The following is a 20,486-nucleotide window of genomic DNA, read 5'->3' on the forward strand; positions in this document are numbered from 1 at the left end:
TATTTCTTTGGGGCGCTCCCGCGGCATAGGGAGGTTCCCAGGCTAGGGGTCCAATCGGAGCTGTAGCCAGCGGCCTACGCCAGAGCCACAGCAACGCGGGATCTGAGCCACGTCTGCAACCTACACCACAGCTCACGGCAACGCCGGATCCTTAACCCACTGAGCAAGGGCAGGGACCGAACCTGCAACCTCATGGTTCCTCATGATTCGTTAACCACTGCGCCACGACGGGAACTGCCATTTTGGTATTCTTGGTAGCTTTTTCAGTACATAGCCACACACAGTCTCTTTTCTGGAAGTCCTAGAACTAGATGATTTGGATTCTGGACTTTTCCCCTCTTTTTTTCTAACTCAGAAGGTAGTAGAATGCATATAACGGTCTGCAGTATTCCAGGCAGAGTCCAGCCAGGACTCCAGGATATGTGATATTTCTGTGGTAAAGCGTCTGTAGGGAGAAATACCACTTAGTGGAATAGTTATAAACACCTGATGTCAGTTCAGTCAGGTCTTACTGCTTGAAGAGTTTGGAGCCCAAGTGATGAAGAAAGTTTGTGGATAAGAAACTGTAGCAATGGGAGTTCCCATCGTGGCTCAGCGTTAATGAGCCGGACCAGTATCCATGAGGAGGTGGGTTGGACCCCTGGCCTCACTTGGTGCATTAAGGATCTCATGTAGCCTTGAGCTGTGGTGTAGGTTGAAGACTGGGCTCCTATTCCAAGTTGCTGTGACTGTGGTGTGGGCTGGCAGCTGCCACTCTGATTTGACCCCTAGCCTGGGAACTTCCATGCACTGCTGGTGCAGCCCTAAAAAAGACCCCCCCAAAAAGAAAGAAAGAAAGAAATTGTAGCAATTTTTTTTTTAAATTTAATTGAGGGAGTTCCCGTCGTGGCTCAGTGGTTAACGAATCCAACTAGGAACCATGAGGTTGTGGGTTTGATCCCTGGCCTTGCTCAGTGAGTTAAGGATCTGGCATTACCGTGAGCTGTGGTGTAGGTCACAGACGTGGCTTGGAGCCCGCGTTGCTGTGGCTGTGGCATAGACCGGCAACTGTATCTCCAATTGGACCCGTAGCCTGGGAACCTCCATATGCTGCGGGTGTGGCCCTAAAAAACAAACAGACAGATACAGCACAGGCACCTTGATTGGATCCCAAACTGTCCGTTTCCTTTGGGTGCTGTCGTGCTTGGGGCTGGTTTTCCTTTCCTGTCTGGTGATCTTGCTTGTTGCTTGCCATTCTCGACTGAGGGACAAGGCTGCTGTGTCTGTGAGGGATGGGGCTGAACTTCCCGTTACAAATGTTGGACTGTTTTCCCACCAGGCCCCGCATGAATGGGAGCTTTGTGTCTGGGTGTCGGGCTTGCTGCCGGGCTGGCCTCACACGTGGCTGGTGAGAGACCAGGAGCCCGGCTTCTAGCTGCCCCTCGCCTCCACACGAATGCCAGACTGGCTTTTTCCAGAAGCTGGCACCCACCCTAGTTACTGCCTCAGGCTGGCAGAGAGCTGGATCTTTTTAGGGAACCACGCTTCATGTCTTGTTTTCCTGCCTATGAATGTTGGGTGGTCTGTGCCCTGGGGAAGGGGGAGGAGAGGATCCTGGAAGCATGGACAGTCCCCCGAGCCTCCCTTGGCACCTCTTCTCACTCCTGCCTACTCCCTACAACCCAGGTTGCGCCGGCTCCCTCCTCCCCGCAGCTCTCTCCTGAATGCAATGACCTCTCCACCCTGATCCACGTCCCCAAGCCTCCACCCGGTTTGTCTACCAGAAACGTGTTGGAGTCTCTCCCACATGGATGGTGTCTGTGGCAGGCTGAATAAAGACCCCTTAAAGGAGTTCCCGTTGTGGTCAGTGGTTAATGAACCACTAGTATACATGAGGACGCCAGTTTGATCCCTGGCCTCTCTCAGTGGGTTAAGGATCTGGCATTGCCGTGAGCTGTGGTGTAGGTCACAGACACAGCTCAGATCTGGCGTTGCTGTGGCTGTGGTGTAGGCCAGTGGCTACAGCTCTGATTTGACCCCTAGCCTGGGAAGCTCCAAGTGCCGCCAGTGCGACCCTAAAAAGACAAAAAAAAAAAAAAAAAAAAAAAAAGATCCATTAAAGCTGTTGGTGCCCTAATCCTTGGAACCTGTGAATGTTGCCTAAAATAGCAAAAATATTTTGCAGGTGTGTTTAAGGATCTTGCGATGGGGAAACGAACCTGGATTATTTGGGTGGGTCCTGAACACAGTCCCAAGGATCCTTAAAAAAGGGAGACAGGAAGAGTCAGTCAGAGGGAGGACAATGGGACATTGACAGAAGCTAAGATAGGAGCGATGCACTGAAGATAAAGGAAGGGGCCCCAAGCCTGGAAAAAAGGGGCCGAAAGCCCAGAAAAAAGGGGCCACGAGCCCTCTAGATCCTGAAAAAGGCAAGGACACAGATTCTCTGTTCAGCGTCTCCTGCCAACACCTTGCCTAATGCCAGATGAACCTGATTTTGGACTTCTAGCCTCCGAAACTGTCTCAGTATGACGTTTGTTGTTTTAAGCCACTGAGTTTATGGCATATGGACGTTCCCAGGCTAGGGGTCCAATCGGAGCTGTAGCCACCAGCCTACACCACAGCCACAGCAACGCGGGATCCGAGGAGGTGTGTCTGTGACCTACACCACAGTTCATGGCAATGCTGGATCCTTAACACAATGATCGAGGCCAGGGATTGAACCTGCATCCTCATGGTTTGTAGTCAGATTCATTTCCACTGAGCCACGACAGGAACTTCTATAGCAGGATTATTCATAATAACCAAAAATGGAAACAACCCGAATGTCCATACCATGATAGAGCCACACAATGGAATTATTGGAATGGGTTTATTTAGCCAGAGAAAGAAACGAAGTATGGATACACGCTACCACGTGGATAGACCTTGAAATCATTGTAAGTAAAGGAACCAGGCATAGAAGGCCACACACTGTGCTGATTCCATTTCTATGGGAATGGCGTTCTCTTGTGCCACAGTGGGTTAAGGATCCCACATTATCACTGAAGTGGCTTGGGCCATTGCTGTGGCACAGGTTTGACTCCTGATCTGGCTGTTTCCACATGCCGTGGGTGCGGCCAAAACAATAAATTTATAGGGGAGTAACCAGAACAGGCAGATTTGCAGAGGCAGAAAGAAGACTGGTGGTCGCCAGCGGCTGGGGGAATTGCAGAGAATGGGGTGATGAATTTGATAGCTGTGATGAGTGCAAAAGATTGTAAATAGACTGGAAACCACAGACTCATACATGTTAAAAGGATCAATTGTTTGGGGATGGGAATTCTAACTCATTAAAAATCACGATGCTGGAGTTCCCGTCTGGTGCAGTGGTTAACGAATCCGACTAGGAACCATGAGGTTGCGGGTTCAATCCCTGGCCTTGCTCAGTGGGTTAAGGATCCGGCGTTGCCGTGAGCTGTGGTGTAGGTTGCAGACGCGGCTCAGATCCCACATTGCTGTGGCTGTGGTGTAGGCCGGTGGCTACAGCTCCAATTCGACCCCTAGCCTGGGAACCTCCATATGCCACAGGAGCGGCCCAAGAAATAGCAAAACAAACAAAAAACAAAAAAACCCCACGATGCTTTAAAAAAAGGTATGTGCATAACATTTTGTTGCTGCTGCAGAATTACCTGTTACTCACCAGGGTGTAGGCCAGCAGCCCAGAACCGTGGGGCTCGTGTGTGAACAGGAATACTAATTCATCTTTGCTCTTTAATAAAACCATTCAGTAGCTATTCTTCCATATCAGATTTCCCTAACCAATTAAACACTCCTCCCAAAGGCAATCACCTCAACCCTCACCAATCTAATATCAGATGCTTGCAAATGTCATAAGTACCTTAACGAATAGAGGAGGCAATCATGTGATATTATGATTATAAAACTAATTACTTGTACTGCTACGTGTCACAAATGAGCTGACACCACGGGTTTGAATTTGTTTATTTTTATTTTATTTTTTTTGCTTTTTAGGGCTGCACTCATAGCATATGTTGGTTCCCAGGATAGGGGCTGAAGCAGAGCTACAGCTGCCAGCCTCCACCACAGCCACAGCAATGCAGGATCTGTGTCTGTGACCTACACCACAGCTCATGGCAACGCCAGTTGCTCAGTTGCCTGAGTGAGGCTAGGGATCGAACCTGCAACCTCATGGTTCCTCGTCGGATTTGTTTCCACTTCGCCACAACGGGAACTCCTGAACTTGTTTCTTTACGAGGGCTGTTCCAGTTTGTATTCTCCTTTCCTGTTGGGAGCATGATTTTACTCAACCAGTGTGAAGAGTCAGGGTTACTGCCTGGGGTGGAGGTAGAACGTGGAGATAGGTCACATTCCCCCACCGGGAGTCATATCTGTTCTGAGCATCTTTCTTTCTTTTTGTCCTTTTTTTTTTTTTTTTTTTGCTTTTTAGGGCCACATCTATGGCATATGGAGGTTCCCAGGCTAAGGGTCCAATCGGAGCTATAGGCTCCGGTCTACACCACCGCCACAGCAACTTCAGATCTAAGCTGCGTCTACGACCGACACCACAGCTCATGGCAACACTGGATCTTTTTTTTTTTTTTTTTTTTTTGTCTTTTTGTCTTTTTTTTGTTGTTGTTGTTGTTGCTATTTCTTGGGCCGCTCCCGCGGCATATGGAGGTTCCCAGGCTAGGGGTTGAATCGGAGCTGTAGCCACCGGCCTACGCCAGAGCCACAGCAACGCGGGATCCGAGCCGCGTCTGCAACCTACACCGGATCATTAACCCACTGAGCAATGGCAGGGACCGAACCCGCAACCTCATGGTTCCTAGTCGGATTCGTTAACCACTGCGCCACGACGGGAACTCCGCAACACTGGATCTTTAACCCACGGAGCAAGGCCAGGGATCAAACCCGCATCCTCATGGATACTAGTCAGGTTCATTAACTACTGAGCCACCACAGGAACTCCTCTTTTTTTTTTGGCTGCACCCACAGCAGGCAGAAGCTTCCAGGCCAGGGATTGAATCTGAGCCGAGGCTGCAGCAATGCCAGATCCAGCATGGCTGGAGATGGAACCCATGCCTCCGCAGCAAACTGGGCCTCTGCAGTCAGACCCTTAACCCACTGCGCCACAGCAGGAACTCGTGCATTTCTCTTCTTTTTTTTTTTTTTTTTGGTCTTTTTTTTTGTTGTTGTTGCTATTTCTTGGGCCGCTCCCACGGCATATGGAGGTTCCCAGGCCAGGGGTCTAATCGGAGCTGTAGCCACCGGCCTACGCCAGAGCCACAGCAACGCGGGATCTGAGCCGCGTCTGCAACCTACACCACAGCTCACGGCAACGCCGGATCGTTAACCCACTAAGCAAGGGCAGGGACCGAACCCGCAACCTCATGGTTCCTAGTTGGATTCGTTAACCACTGCACCACGACGGGAACTCCTCTGTTTTTTTTTTTTTTTTTTTTTGCATTTCTCTTCTGATGTGGAAGGTGATCAACACTTCTCCTGTTTAAGAGTCACTTGCATTTCTTTTCCCATAGGTTTGTCTGTTCATCAACCTTGGCCCACTTTGCTGCGGTTACTGGTCATGTGCTACATTTTAAGAATGGTGCATTGGTTGCAAACATTGAAAAACCACAGAGAAGTCCTAATTTTCCAGCATCTCTTGGAAATGAAAGGGTAGGCAGCCCTGGCCTGCACTCTCAGATGGCGGGGAGTGGCTGGAAAAGAGGCGGCTCTGACGGATATGCGGCCCCCACCCCATTCAGTGCCTGGGCCCATCACCTGCCCCATTACCTGCCTGGTCCTTGGGCATTTGTGGTGGCAGCTCCTGGAATGAGCTTTTCAGGGCGCTCAGCCCAGAGTCCAGATCTGCAGAGCCCTTACCTTGCGAGCAGTTAGAAAAGACATCTCTGAAAACAGATGGCCAGTCTCCTCTTAGTAATGGGCGCTAAGGGATCAGTTAATAAAATAGAAACGCATCTGCACAGTGATGATATGCAGAACTGGAGGTCAGAGTGTTAAAAGGAAAACATATTTCAGATCGAGGAAAACCTTCTGAATGAAAAGGAAAGGTGCAGGGAGGGGGTTCAGGACCGCTACCCCAGTACACGGCGCCTTGGCCCACTGAATATTTTAAGCTGAAAGAATATGAAAAATGGGGAGTTCCCACTGTGGTTCAGTGGGAGTGAACCCAACTAGTATCCATAAGGACACAAGTTCAAGCCCTGGCCTCGCTCAGTGGGTTAAGGACCCAGCGTTACTGTGGCTGTGGTGTAGGCCGGCAGCTGCCACTCCGACAGGACTCCTAGCCTGGGAACTTCCATATGCCGAGGGTGCGGCCCTAAAAAGACCAAAAAAAAAAAAAAAAAGCCAGAAGCAGGAAGGTCACTCTGACCTCCTCCTTTTTTCATGCTTCTTCCTTGAAATGGGTCCTAAAACCCTCACGGGAGAGGTGCCCCCAGACCTGGAGGGAAGGATCCTCAGTCTGCGTGAAGACAGAGTGAGAATAAGAAAACGCCTACCAGCCAGGCCCTGCCAAGCCTCCCCAGTTTACCTGAGTCGCCTCAGAGTCCCTAACCTGCCCTCTTTCTCCACGCCGCACTCTCCACATCAACCTTGGCCAAAAATACACCCGTCTTCTTTGGGGGCTCCAATTCCGTAGGAAGGCTCTCATGTCACATAAAACTTAATAAACAGGTTGCCTTTGCTCCCATTAGTCTGTCTTTGTCACTTTACTTTTCAGACCCAGCTGGGGACCCTGCGAAAGTCAAGGAAAACGTCTTCCTCTGCCACACAAAACACCCATTTTGGAGACAGTAGGGCACAAAATGACAGATACAATATAGGTAAAGGCAGAGATATAGATGTAGGTATAGATGTAAGCAGAGGAAGAGGCGTAGGTGTAGGTAGAGCTTAGGTGTAGGTTAAGTCTAGGTGTCAGCAGAGGTGGAGGTGCAGGTGGGGGGGCAGGTGGAGGTGGAGATGGAGGCGTAGATCCACAAGCTCAGGTACGGATGCAGATACACAGAGCAGATCTGTAGGAACGTGTCTAGAGTAGACCGTTCCAAGGCAGTGTTCTCAATGCAGGCACCACCTGGAGAGAACCCCTTCTGTAGGGCCGGGGCCGGTTGGCTTCTTTACCCATAGATGTGTGGGCACCAGCATCGGTGCTGAGGGCGGGCTGGCCCTGGAGTTCGTGGTGGGAACACAGTGTCGAATGGGCCCGCTCCCTCGCTCCCTCTGCCACACGCGCATCTGCCAGCATCATCACCCTGTCGGATCATCGACAGCTGCTGGAACGAAACTGCCACCAAATTGATTGTTTAAGACAACACAGACGGACTTCCCATCATGGCGCAGCAGAAACGAATCTGACTAGGGACCATGAGGTTGCGGGTTCGATCCCTGGCCTCACTCAGCGGTTCAAGGTTCTGGTGTTGCCCTGAGCTATCAGATGAGGCTCAGATCTGGCGTTGCCGTGGCTGTGGTGTAGGCTGGCGGCTGTAGCTCCGATTAGACACTTATCCTGGGAACCTCCACATGCCACGGGTGTGGCCCTAAAAGCAAAAACATTTTAAAAATTAAAAAAATAAAACAACACATAAGCCTTCTAGTGTTCTGATGGTCTGAAGTCCAAAACCGTTTTCAGTAGGCTAGAGTCAAGGTGTGGGCAGGGCTTCATTCCCTCTGGGGGTCCTAGGGGAGAATCTGTCTATTTATTTATTCATTCTTTTAGGGCCAAACCCTCGGCATATAGAGGTTCCCAGGCTAGGGGTACAAATGGAGCTGTAGCCACTGGCCTAGACCACAGCCACAGCAATGCCTGGATCTAAGCCTCATCTTTGAGTTACACTGCAGCTCACAACAGGAACTCCAGAGAATCTGTTCCTTGCCTCTTCGGGCTTCCAGAGACCCCTTGCTGGTGCCCTTTGGCTCGTGGCCATAACACTCCAACCCTGGCTTCCTTCATCACATCTCCTTCTTTTTTTTTTTTTTTTGTCTTTTTAGGGCTGTACATGTGGCCTATGGAGGTTCCTAGGTGAGGGGTTGAATCGGAGCTGTAGCTGCCAGCCTATGCTACAGCCACAGCAACTCGGGATCCAAGCCATGTCTGTGACCTACACCACAGCTCACAGCAACGCTAGATCCTTAACCCACTGAGCGAGGCCAGGGATCGAACCCCCATCCTCATGGCTACTAGTCCGATTCGTTAACCACAGAGCCACGACGGGAACTCCCACATCGCTTTCTTTTCTGGAGTTGAATCTCCCTCTGCCGTCCTTACAAGGACACGGGTGATCACATTTAGGCCCCACGTCCCATCTCACGACCCTGTAAAGTCTAAGTCAGGAAGATAAAGACAGATACCACATGATATCACTTATATGTAGAATCTAAAATACGGCACAGATATCCATCTACCAGAACAGAAACAGACTCACCGACATGGACAGCAGACTTGTGGTTGCCAAGGCGGAGGGGGAGGAAGTGGGATGGACTGGGAGTGTGGGGTTCGTAGATGCAGACTATAGCATTTGGAATGGATAAGCAATGAGGTCCTGCTGTGCAGCACAGGGAGCTCTATCCAATCACTTGTGATAGAACATGACAGAAGATAATATGAGAAAAAGAATGTATGTGTGTAACTGGGTCATTTTGCTGTACAGCATTGACAGGACATTGTAAATCAACTCTAATAAAAAGATTAAAAAAAGAAAAACCCTGTTAAGTCCCTTTGGCCTGATAAGGGGACACTTACCAGTTCCAAGGATAAGGACACCTAGATCATTGAGGGAGGGTCATTATTCAGCATCCCACAAACCATAGTTCTTTTATAATAATAGTAGCTATTATCCTGACAGCTATTACACTGCAAGGTTCTATAATTTTTGGCTCTAAAATCTTATGTGCCAGGTGCTGGGCGAAGGGCTCAAGGTACAGCATCTCATCCACTCCTCCCAGTGACCCTCCAGGCAGGTACCACTGCTGTCCTGCCCATACGGGCAGAGACAGCACAGGGAGGGGGAGGAGCTGGGTGCTGACCCGGGAGCCCATCATCCGCATCCTGGTCTGACCCGCCTACACCTACGAGCCCGAGAACCGCAGTCACCCCCAGGGGCCCCTTCCCTGGGCAGAGGTCGGCTCAGGCTTCTATGCATTGAATCTTGAACGTTGGTTCATTGCCGTGTGGGCTCCTCCACAAACTCCTCCTTCCTGCCATCCTTTTGTGAAGTCCACTCCCCTCCCCCTCCACCACCTGCCCCCCCCCACCCCCCCAAGGATGGGCCCTGCTGAATCAGAGAGCTAAGGACAGTGGGTTTACCTGCGGGTGCCGGGCACACATCGGGGAATCTCAGAAAGCCTCAGGCTTGGGTCGCGCCTACACGCGTCCTGCTTCCAAGGGATCACGGGCTTGGTTTCCTCTAAGGCAGTGTTTGCCAAATCTCAAGTGACTGGAACCTGGATCGCCTTTGAAGATCCAGGCTTAGGAAGAAAGGCAGCCAGCGGCTTTTGTCAAGCTGGCCAGCTGAGGCACCAGGAGCCTGTGGGTTGCCAGAGGGTTGCTGGCTCCTGAGAAGAGAATTTGAAAGGCAATATGTATATGAATCTAAACTTCAATAAGCAGTACTTCCCTGGGGCAAAGAAAAAGAAAAGCAGCATGTACATGGCCGATGGCGTTAGTGGTGAGCTGCCCTAAGCCTAGGAGGGAATGTGTATTTGTTAACAATTGCAAAACTGGAGGGGGGGGGACTAGAAACGCTTACCAAGCACACCAAATTATAAGGTCTCAGTTGTCATTGATCAAGATGAGGCTAATGAGAGAGAGAGAGAGAGAGAGAGAGGGAGGGAGGGAGGGAGAGAGAGAGATGATTAAAAGATTGAAAGAGCAATTAAAAGATGATCTGGGCAAGAGTTCCCATTGTGGCTCAGCAGGTTAAGGACCTGACATAGGATCCATGAGGATGCAGGTTTGATCCCTGGCCTTGCTTGGTGGGTTAAGAATCCGGTGTTGCTGCCAGCTGTGGAGTAGTTCATAGATGGGGCTGGCATGGCTGTGGATGTGGCTGTGGCTGTGGCTGGAAGCTGCAGCTGCAATTCGACCCCTAGCCAGGAACTTCCAAATGCCGCAGGTGCAGTCCTAAAAAAAAAAAGAAAGAAAAAAGAAGAAGAAACAAAAAGTTGACATGGGGATTTGGGAAACACTGAGATTTAGCTGTTCTAACAGAGATCCAAGTTAGAAGTTTATTTTTCTCTACCTATTTCTCTCCAGTCTGATAAAACAGCTCTGCTCCATGAAGTCAGCCAAGGGATCTTGGTTTCTTCTAGGTACTGATCTTGTCTGTGGGCTCAGAAGGCTTGTCACCATGACCACACCCCACACAACCATACCTGGCTGCAAGGAAGTGTGGGAAATGTAGGTTTTCTTTCTGGAGCAGCTTATGCCCAATAAGATTCTATTACAGTTGTATTAGTTAGCTACTGCTGGGTAACAAATCACCCCTCCCCAACACTTAGTGACTTAAAACAACAAACACTTACCATCTACATTTTCTATGGCCAGGAATCTGGTGCCTCAGGCTCAGGGTGTCTTCCCAAACTACAAGTAAGCTGTTGGCCAGAGGTTAGGTCCCCTCAAAGACGACAATCCTTTTCCAAGCTTGGTGGCATGCTTGCTGTCAAGCCTCAGGTTCTCACTGGCTGCTGGCCGGGGACATTTCCTTGTCAAGCGGGCCTCTCCACAGGGCAGCTCAGAGTGTGGCTCCTCTCTGAGGAAGAGAGCAAAGGAGAGAGGGAGAGAGGGCCAGCACCTGAGAAGTCAAAGCCCTTTGGTAGCCTAATCTCCAAAGGGACGTCCCAGCACTTTCGCCATTTTCTCTTCATTCAAAGTGAGTCACTAGGTACAGTCCACACTCCAGAGGAGGGGCTTGTGCAGAGGATACACAGCGGGGATCATTTGGGGCCATCTCAGAGGCTGCCTCTCACAACTACGGACCGACTGCAGGTGGAGTTGGGGACAGAGTTTATCTCTGTATCTCGCTCTGTTTCTCTAAGGGAAAGGCAGTAACCGGTGAGGGGAAGCCTTCTAGTCACCAACAGGAGGCAGTGTCTGTGCAAGCTCGCTGATGTCACTGGGGTGAAGAGTGTGTGTGCGGAAAAACCCATTACTTCATTTTTTATTTTTTTCTTGGTCTTCTCAGGGCATATGGAGGTTCCCAGGCCAGGGGTCCAATCAGAGCTGTAGCTGCCGGCCTACACCACAGCCACAGCAACAAGGGATCCTTAACCCACTGAGCAAGGCCAGGGATCGAAACTGCGTCCTCATGGATGCTGGTCAGATTCGTTTCTGCTGAGTCACGATGGGAACTCCATTACTTCATGTTTTAAAATTTGTCTTCCACTATTAAAGCCACCAATGAAAAATAATCCTCCTCTTTATTCAGCTTCAAAGTTCTACTTCCAAATATTATCCTATTTATAAATCCAGCACATTTCCACAGTCGCTTTCCGGGAGGTCTTTGATTAATGCTCAGCCAACTCCAGTTTCAACAGCTTCGCATCTCATTTGGAATCTTAGTTAATTAAATTTCCTTAAATGTTCTGCTTTCACAAATTTTAACCGTTCAATTTTCTTCGGACGCTCCAGAGACGTTTCTAAAAAGCGAAACCTTCTCAAGTACTTAACTCTTCTAATAAATTACAAGAGTATCGGGATGTTTTAAATATTCTAGTGCCATTCACTCACTTTGAAAAATTCTCGTTCACATTCCAGTGAAAAATGGCCAGTCGAAAATAATGAATTACCCAGTTATGCACTTTATGTTGGGAGACTTAACGTGAACAGGACACATGTGTCACATTCACTCCTATGCCAGATTCTCTTCAATGTTTCAAATATACCAGATACCAAATATCCCAGATGACTCGTAAACACCAAAGTGTTCATTTGTGGGGTCAGGTGACTTTCTCTTTTTGATTAGAAGTTTTCTTGGAGTTCCCGTCATGGCTCAGTGGTTAACGAATCCAACTAGGAACCATGAGGTTGCGGGTTCAATCCCTGGCCTTGCTCAGTGGGTTAAGGATCCGGTATTGCTGTGAGCTGTGGTGTAGGTCGCAGACTCGGCTCAGATCTCATGTTGCTGTGGTGTAGGACGGTGACTCTAGCTCCGATTCAACCCCTAGCCTGGGAACTCCATATGCCACAGGAGTGGCCCAAGAAATGGCAAAAAGACAAAAAAAAAAAAAAAAAAAAAAAAAAGAAGTTTTCTTAAATCTGGGCGTTAAAAGACATTTTTTTTTCTTTTCTTTTTTGGCTGCCTCCCGCGCCAGGGATCAGATCTAAGCCACAGTTGAGACTTAGCTGCAGCTGCCGGACTGGGAATCGAACGTTCATCCCAGCACTCTAGAGATGCTGCCCATCCCTTTACACCACAGTGGGAACTCCTAAAAGTTATTCTTAAGGACAATTTTCTAGTGAGGTGAGGTTGATTCTTGGCAGGAAGTATGGGACTGGAGCGCTGACTTGCTGGTTACGGAAAAACCCCATTGAGCTCTTTTAAAATAGTTACCCAAACAAAACAGCTTCACAGGCTACCAAGTTCTGGTTGCCTGGCCTGCATCCCGGGCTGGGACGTACCGCTGCCTCTCGTGTGCACCACTGCACAGCCAGTGACGTCAGAGGAAGCCTGTGGCGCTACCCCGTTTGCTCACAGCCAGACTGGCATCATCTCGTCTGTAACTGCCCAGTTCTGCTGTCGTCTTTCCTGAGTCTCAATGTCGGGCTTGGCCTCAGCCCCTGGGGAGAGAGAAACGTGTGTGTAGTGTGTTAAAGGCATCGCTTGGCGTCCTTTTGCCTGGCTCCGCTCCTGGCCGGGGTTGTGACCCAGAGATGAACATGGGATGTCTTACAAGTTCCCCCAGGGACAGGAGAGCCTGGACTTGGAGGTTGTCTCTGAGATGGATCAACTGGAGCAGTCCCAACAGTTGGGATTGCAGGGAGGGTGCACTTGAAATGGACCAGCCTAGGTGCGTGGGAGCTGGTGGGCGGGCGGGGGGAGTGGTAGCAGGGAAGCAACTGGGCTCCAATCTTAAAAACCCCAAGGCCCCGTGGTCTGGAGGAGGGGCTGCAAGGGGCCCATGTGGAGGGAGATCGGATCACAGGTGGGGCTGGAGGACAGCGAAGGCCGGCCAAGGGACTTCATAGCCCAGCCCTATTCCTTCTACCCCTGCTGAGAGGGGACGAGGAGACAGTTCAGTCAGCCCAGAGATGAGCACCTACTGTGTGCAGCACCTACTATGTGCAGAGTGCCCTTCCTGGGTCCTGCTGACTCAGAACTAGATGAATCATAATCAAGGTGAAAGGTAACCTAGAACCAGGTGTGGGGCAGAGGTGGCGCAGACACTGCATGTATTTTGAAGGGAAGAACAGAAGCAGGATTTGCTGTGGGACTGGCTGGAGAGACAAAGCGAGAGGGGTCTAGGATGAGACCAGGGTCTTGGGTCTGAGCGACTGGCTAAACAAAGGGGCATTTTCCCCAAGACAACCTCAGGAAGAGGTCTCAGGGCACGGGATCCGTGCTTTCTGGGCATGTGCTGGAAACTTCAAGGCACAGTATCTTTCTAAATGTTGCAACCATAATATGAGTATAAAATATATTTTCCATAACAATCAGTACACATAGTTGTACACAGAATTTCTTAATTTCCTTTTTTTCTTTGCTTTTTAGGGCCGCACCCATAGCATATGAAAGTTCCCAGGCTAGGGGTTGAAGTGGAGCTGTAGCGGCTGGCCTACAGCCACGGCATTGTGGGATCTGAGCCACGTCTATGACCTACACCACAGCTCACAGCAATGCCGGATCCTTAACAAACTGAGCGAGGTCAGGGATTGAACTCTCATCTTCATGGATACTAGTTGGGTTCTTAACCCACTAAGCCACAATGGGAACTCCCAGTACACAAAATTTCTTACAGCAATATTTACCCTTCTTTTGTGCAATACACTTTGATAAATCAATTTTTTATTGTATTTCTTTTGTGTGTGTGTGTATTTCATTTTTTAAAAAGGTGCTAACATGACTGGTCGGAGTTAGGGCCTGAAATTTGAAAATCACTGTTCTGGGTTCCACCTCCTCAAACCTTGGCTGCCCTGGGGAAACCAGGGACCCTGGGCGGGGCTGACCTGGGGACAGTTAGGGATGGCTCAGGTGACTGGAGGGGGAGATAGTGATGGCTGGGGAGACTATGAGGAAGTGGGAGGTTGCACCTGAGACTCCCAAGCATCCCTCCAGGGATGCCTGTGCTACTGGGGAAGAGTTCAAGGCTGAGCCATCATGGGGAAGTGGCTGGGACAGGGACTGTGGGGCAGCAAGGGTGTGTGAGCATGGGGCAGGGGTGAATAGGCTGAGAGATAGCTGGGGGCAGGCACCTCTCTTATCCCACCTCCTGCAGAGGCCGGCCTAGATCTGGGGCATGGTGGAAACAGGGGGAAAAAAGCCCTCACTGCATCAGCATCTGGCACCTGCTCTGTGACTTGCTGTGAATGCCCCCATCCCCCCTTCCCTGAGCCCCAGGGTGGTTTCCAGAAGCTCCGTTATATCCTTAAGGAGCCTGGCTGTTTCTCCATCCTCAGCATGTTGGCGTTTATCCTCCAAGATGCCACTGGTGTGGCATCTGTGCTCTTTAAGAATGGCATGGGGAAGTTCCCTTAGTGGCTCAGTGGTAACGAATCCGACTAGGAACCACGAGGGTGTGGGTTTGATCCCTGGCCCTGCTCAGTGGGTTAAGGATCCGGTGTTGCCATGAGCTGTGGTGTAGGTCACAGACATGGCTCAGATCTGGCTTGGCTGTGACTGTGGCGTAGGCCGGTAGCTGTAGCTCTGATTAGACCCCTAGCCTGGGAACCTCCATATGCCATGGGTGCAGCCCTAAAAAGACACTAACTAACTAACGGACTCGTTTGACTGACAGGGGCCCTGCTCCAGAACCCCATGCAGTCAGTGAAGAGCCCAGCCCCTTCCCCTGTTTGCTCTGGGATCCCCCAGGGATGCTCAAGAACGCAGAACATCTTGGAGTTCCCGTCGTGGTACAGCGGAAACGAATCCAACTAGGAACCATAAGGTTGCAGGTTCGATCCCTGGCCTTGCTCAGTGGGTTAAGGATCTGGTGTTGCTGTGAGCTGGGGTGTAGGTTGCAGACGCGGCTCGGATCCTGAGTTGCTATGGCTCTAGGGTAGGCCAGCAGCTGTAGCTCCAATTCTACTCCTAGCTTGGGAACCTCCATATGCCGTGGGTGCGGCCCTAAAAAGACAAAAGATAAAATAAAAAAAGAAAGCAGAAGATCTTGCTCATGAGGAAGATGGAAACTAGTTTCGGAGATGGAAACTAATTCAGGATGACTGAGAGGAGTTATGCAACTTCCGAGTGCTAAGGGTGTGCCTCTCGTTACATATGATAATAATAATAAATAATTACAATAATCTAACAGCTGTCCCTCTGTGCCAGGCCTTGTTCTTTTTTCTTTTTGCCTTTTCTAGGGCTGCACCCGCGGCATATGGAGGTTCCCAGGCTAGGGGTCTAATCAGAGCTGTAGCCGCCGGCCAATACCACAGCCAGAGCAAAGCCAGATCTGAGCCACGTCGGCGACTTACACCACAGCTCACGGTAACGCCGGATCCTTAACCCACCGAGCGAGGCCAGGGATCGAACCCACCACCTCATGGTCCCTAGTCAAATTTGTTAACCACTGAGCCACGATGGGAACTCCCCAGGCCTCGTTCTAAGCATATCACACATATTAACACACAGCCTAATATGCAGGTGTGTATTGTTTTATAGGTAGATGTGGTGCAGAGTGAAGATTTAACAGGTAGGTACTGTGATTGGCATCCTTATGTAGAGGAGGAAGTTAGGGCAGTGGTTCTCAACCCAGGCCACTTTGCCCTCGCAGGGCACACATTTGGAAGCAGCTCAAGACACTTTTTTTTTTTTTTTTTTTTTTGCTTTTTAGGGCCGCACGTGTGGCATGTGGAAGTTCCCGGGCTAGGTGTCAAATCGGAGCTGCAGCTGCTGGCCTACACCACAGCTCACAGCGTTGCTGGATCCTTCACCCACTGAGCAGGGTCAGGGATCTAACCCACATCCTTATGGTTATTAGTCAGGTTCATTACAGCTGAGCCATGACAGAAACTCCTGGAGACACTTTTGATTGTCACAATTTGGTGGGGGGAGGGGAGGGTACTGGCCTCTAGTGGGTAGAGGCCAGGGATTTTGCTGAGTGGTCTACAACTCTCAGGACAGCCCCTTACAGGATTATCCAGGCCAAAATGTCAGTAGTGCTGAGGTTGAGAAACCCTGCCCCAGAGACATTTGTGTCCATGACCCCAGAGACAGGTATGAGAACAGTCACTGCAGCAGTGAGTAATAGTCCCCCTAAATGAACACAGCACACATGTCCCTCAAGGGTGGAACAGATGCACATATTGCAGTTTATTCACAAAATTAACAAGCAATAGGAGTTCCCGTCCTGGCGCAGTGGTTAATGAATCCGACTAGGAACCATGAGCTTGTGGGTTCGGTCCCTGGCCTTGCTCAGTGGGTTAAGGATCCGGCATTGCCATGAGCTGTGGTGTAGGTTGCAGACACGGCTCGGATCCCAAGTTGCTGTGACTCTGGTGTAGGCCGGTGGCTACAGCTCCGATTGGACCCCTAGCCTGGGAACCTCCATATGCCGCGGGACCGGCCCTAGAAAAGGCAAAAAAGACAAAAAAAAAAAAAAAAAAAAAAAAAAAAAAAATTAACAAGCAATAGCAATTTTCCTTTAAATGGAAGACTCTCCAAAAGTCTCTGATGGCCTAGCAGGTTGAGGCTCCTGTGTTCTCACTGCTGTGGCTCTGGTTGCTATAGAGCAGGTTTGACTCCTGGCCCAGAAACTTCCACATACTGCTTGTGTGGCAAAAAAGAAAAAAAAATAACAAAACAAAACAAAAAAAGGATGAATCTCATATTAAGGTTGAATGAAAGAAGCAGGTCACGGGATACAGGTTGTATAATTCAAAAACAAAGATGTGCATATGAACTATGATACAAAACACTAGATAAACACCCCCCCACACACCAAGAGATGATCACCAAAAATCATGAAGTCAATGACCTCCATATAGATTGCAAAGGGAAAGACCCACAGTGGCTTCTCAGGCCCTGGTAATGCTCTATTCCCGAACTTCATTGGTGGATACGTAAGTATTTATTTTATTTTTGTTTAAAAATAAACACACATAAGAGTTCCATCGTGGCTCGGCAAAAATGAATCTGCCTAGTATCCATGAGGATGTAGGGTCAATCCCTGGCCTCGCTCAGTGGGTTAAGGGTCCAGTGTTGCTGCGAGCTGTGGTGCAGGTTGCAGATGAGGCTCAGATCCCATGTTGCTGTGGCTCTGGCATAGGGTAGGCCGGCAGCTGCAGCTCCGATTTGACCCCCGGCCTGGGAACCTCCATATGCCGCAGGTGTGGCCTAAAAAGACAAAAAATAAAGGTAAAAATAAACACACATAACACACACCTTTTTATATGTGGGGTTTCCTGGGAAACAGACTCTGAGCGAGAGATTTGCAGCACATGTAGCTGGTATCTGGGAAGAGTCCTCTGGGGCCAGGTTTATAAAGAAGAGAAGAGGCAGGAAGGACACAGGCAGAAGTTGATGTGGCTGCAGCAAAAGCTTCAGTCCCTCCTGCAGGGAACCTGGGGTGGGATGGCTTTCTGGGTTGTCCCTAATTGAGACACGGAGTCAGGCTTTTGTCCCCCTATTGACCAGACATGGAATGTGGGCTGCGCCTCCGAAAGGGACACAAGCAAAATGGTTCCCTGCAGCGGAAAGCATTGCCCAGGCAGAGGCTCAGCTCTAAGCCCAGCTGCCAACGCCCCTGGCAGCTGGTTAAATACGGCTTCCAACCTGAAGAGGGAGTCTGGGTGGCATATTATCGCGATCAGTCCACTTTCCTGCCTATGACAATTTCACATCAAAAAATTTTTAGTAGTTCCCACTGTGGCTCAGCAGTAATGAAACCAACCGACCAGTATCCATGAGGATGTGGGTTCAAGCCCTGGCCTCACTCAGTGGGTTAAGAATCCGGCATTGACCAAAGCTGTGGTGTAGCTCACAAATGCGGCTTGGATCTGGCATTGCTGCTGTGGCACAGGCCAGCAGCTTCAGCTCCAATTCGACCCCTAGCATGGGAACTTTTATATGTTGTTGGCGCAGCCCTAAAAAGACAAAAAAAAAAAAAAAAAAAAGAAAGAAAAGAAACAACTTTTTTAAAAAATTAATTTTTTTGGTTGCACCCATGGCATGCGAAAGTTCCAAGGCTAGGGATGGAACACATACCACAGCAGCAACCTGAGCCACAGCAGTGACAATGCCAGCTCCTTAACCCACTGTGCCACCAGGGACTTAAATTTTTTAAATCTTATTAAAAAAAGATTATTTTAATTATCTATATTAAAATATTATCTAATTAAAGGAGATACTATCTAATTAAAGGAGAAATGGCATTGGGTGGAGTTCAACACTCATTTATAACAAAACTTTTGTGGCCAACTAGAGATAAAAGGGAACATCAGCATGATATAAGAAGCCCACTGGAAACCTTAAAAATATTCAAGATAATTAGAAAAATTCCCTGTAGAGAATGAAATGAAATTTCAGCCATCTATGGGATTAAAGATTAACATACAAAAATATCAATAGCACCTCTATAATAACAGCAGTAACCAATTAGAAAACATAATTCTGAGCGTTTCTGCCATGGTGCAGTAGGTTAAGAATCTGACTGCATTGGCTGGGGTCCTTGTGGAGGCATGGGTTTGATCCCCAGCCTGGCACAGTGGGTTAAAGGATCTGGTATTACCACAGGTGTTAAAGGATCTGGTGTTACCACAGGTGAAACATATGTTGCAGCTTCCGCTAGGGTTCAACCCCTGGCCCAGGAACTTCCATGTGCCATGGGTATGGCCATAAATAAAATAAAAAAGAAAGGAGTTCCCATCCTGGCGCAGCAGAAATGAATCCAACTAGGAACCACGAGGTTGCAGGTTTGATCCCTGGTTCAGTGGGTTAAGGATCTAGCATTGCCGTGAGCTGTGGTGTAGGTGGAAGACGCTACTCGAATCTGCTGTGGCTGTGGCTGTGGTGTAGGCTGGCAGCTGCAGCTCCGATTCAACCCCTATGCCACAGGTGCAGCCCTAGAAAGACCAAAAAAAGAAAATGCAATGCTTTAAAGAATCCCATCCTCCTACACCACACACACACCAAAAAAGTAAAGTGTATCCCGAACAGTCAAATAAAGGTGTTCCGGTTCATGTGGGGATAAATTATGCGACTTCATGAAAGGATGACAAAGATGACCTCAACAAGGAGACAGGTGCTACGTCTGCCATGGAGCAGTTAAGATAAATGGATTAGATCAGACACAAAAGGACAAATGTTGTAAGATTTTCACTCACATGTGGTGCCCGGAAGAGGCAACTTTCTAGAGACAGAAGGTAGAATAGAGGTTACCAGGGGCTGAGGGGAGGGGGAATGAGGAGTTACGGTTTAATGGGTACAAAAGAGTCATTGGAGATTTTTAGGGCACTCAAAGTATCCCGTATGATACCGTAAGGGTGGATCCAGGCCATTATGCATTTGTCCAAATCCATACAATGTATGACACTGGGAATGAACCCTAAAGTAAACTGTGGACTCTGGGTCATAACGATGCATCGACGCAGAGTTGTGGGCTGAAGCAGGTGTCCCTGTCTCGTGAGGGGTGTTGATAGTGAGAGAGGCTGTGCCTGTGTGTACGGAGGGGGTATACTGGATCTGTGTTTTCCACTCAGTGTTACTGTCAACCTAAAACTACTCTAAAAGAAAAGGCTATTTTATTTATTTCCTTACTTCTTTCTTTCTTTGTGGGGGTGGGCATATGGAAGTTCCCAGGCTAGGGGTCAAATTGGAGCTGCAGCTGCCATCGTACACCACAGCTCAGGGCAATGTCGGATCCCCCAGCCACTGAGCGGGGCCAGGGATCTCATCTGTGTCCTCATGGATGCTCAGCAGGTGCACAACCCAAGGGAACTCCCCTCCTTGTGTTTCTTTTAGAAATGACTAGTTTAAGGAGTTCCCGTCATGGCACAGCAGAAACGGAGCCGACTAGGAACCATGAGGTTGTGGGTTTGATCCCTGGCCCTGCTCAGTGGGGTTAAGGATCTGGTGTTGCTGTGAGCTGTGCTGTAGGTCACTGACCGCGGCCTGGATTTGATGTGGCTGTGGTGTAGGCTGGCAGCTGTAGCTCCGATTAGACCCCCAGCCTGGGAAACTCCATATGCTGCTAGTGCGGCCCTAAAAAAGACAAAAAAAAAAAAAAAAAAAAAAAAAAAGAAAGAAAAGAAATGAGCAGTTTGCCATTGAATAGCGGAAGGGCCCCCTTGTGTTCCCCTGGCTTAACTGCACCCTAAGCATAATCACCTGTGA

At 49.3% G+C, this 20,486-nt stretch overlaps 1 long non-coding RNA gene across 3 annotated transcripts; it reads right to left on the minus strand.

Moving 5' to 3' along the window:
• Positions 1-5,424: 5,424 nt before the first annotated feature.
• LOC146402361 (uncharacterized) lies at positions 5,425-12,775 on the minus strand. Of its 3 annotated transcripts, none has more exons than XR_014806185.1 (5): positions 12,549-12,775; positions 10,522-10,748; positions 10,239-10,375; positions 9,305-9,552; positions 5,425-7,274 (listed from the first exon to the last, which is right to left on the minus strand). It is a non-coding gene; the product is annotated as an uncharacterized LOC146402361 (long non-coding RNA). The 3 variants fall into 3 exon arrangements; XR_014806184.1 differs by having other exon boundaries at positions 5,425-7,285; XR_014806186.1 differs by lacking the exon at positions 5,425-7,274 and having other exon boundaries at positions 7,964-9,552; positions 12,617-12,775.
• Positions 12,776-20,486: the final 7,711 nt, after the last annotated feature.

The sequence above is a fragment of the Sus scrofa genome, chromosome 6, assembly GCF_054392235.1.
Source record: "Sus scrofa isolate SSC_HxYL_T2T_F1_AM1 chromosome 6, Sscrofa_HxYL_maternal_Yorkshire_Landrace_v2.0, whole genome shotgun sequence".
Lineage (NCBI taxonomy): Eukaryota > Metazoa > Chordata > Mammalia > Artiodactyla > Suidae > Sus > Sus scrofa.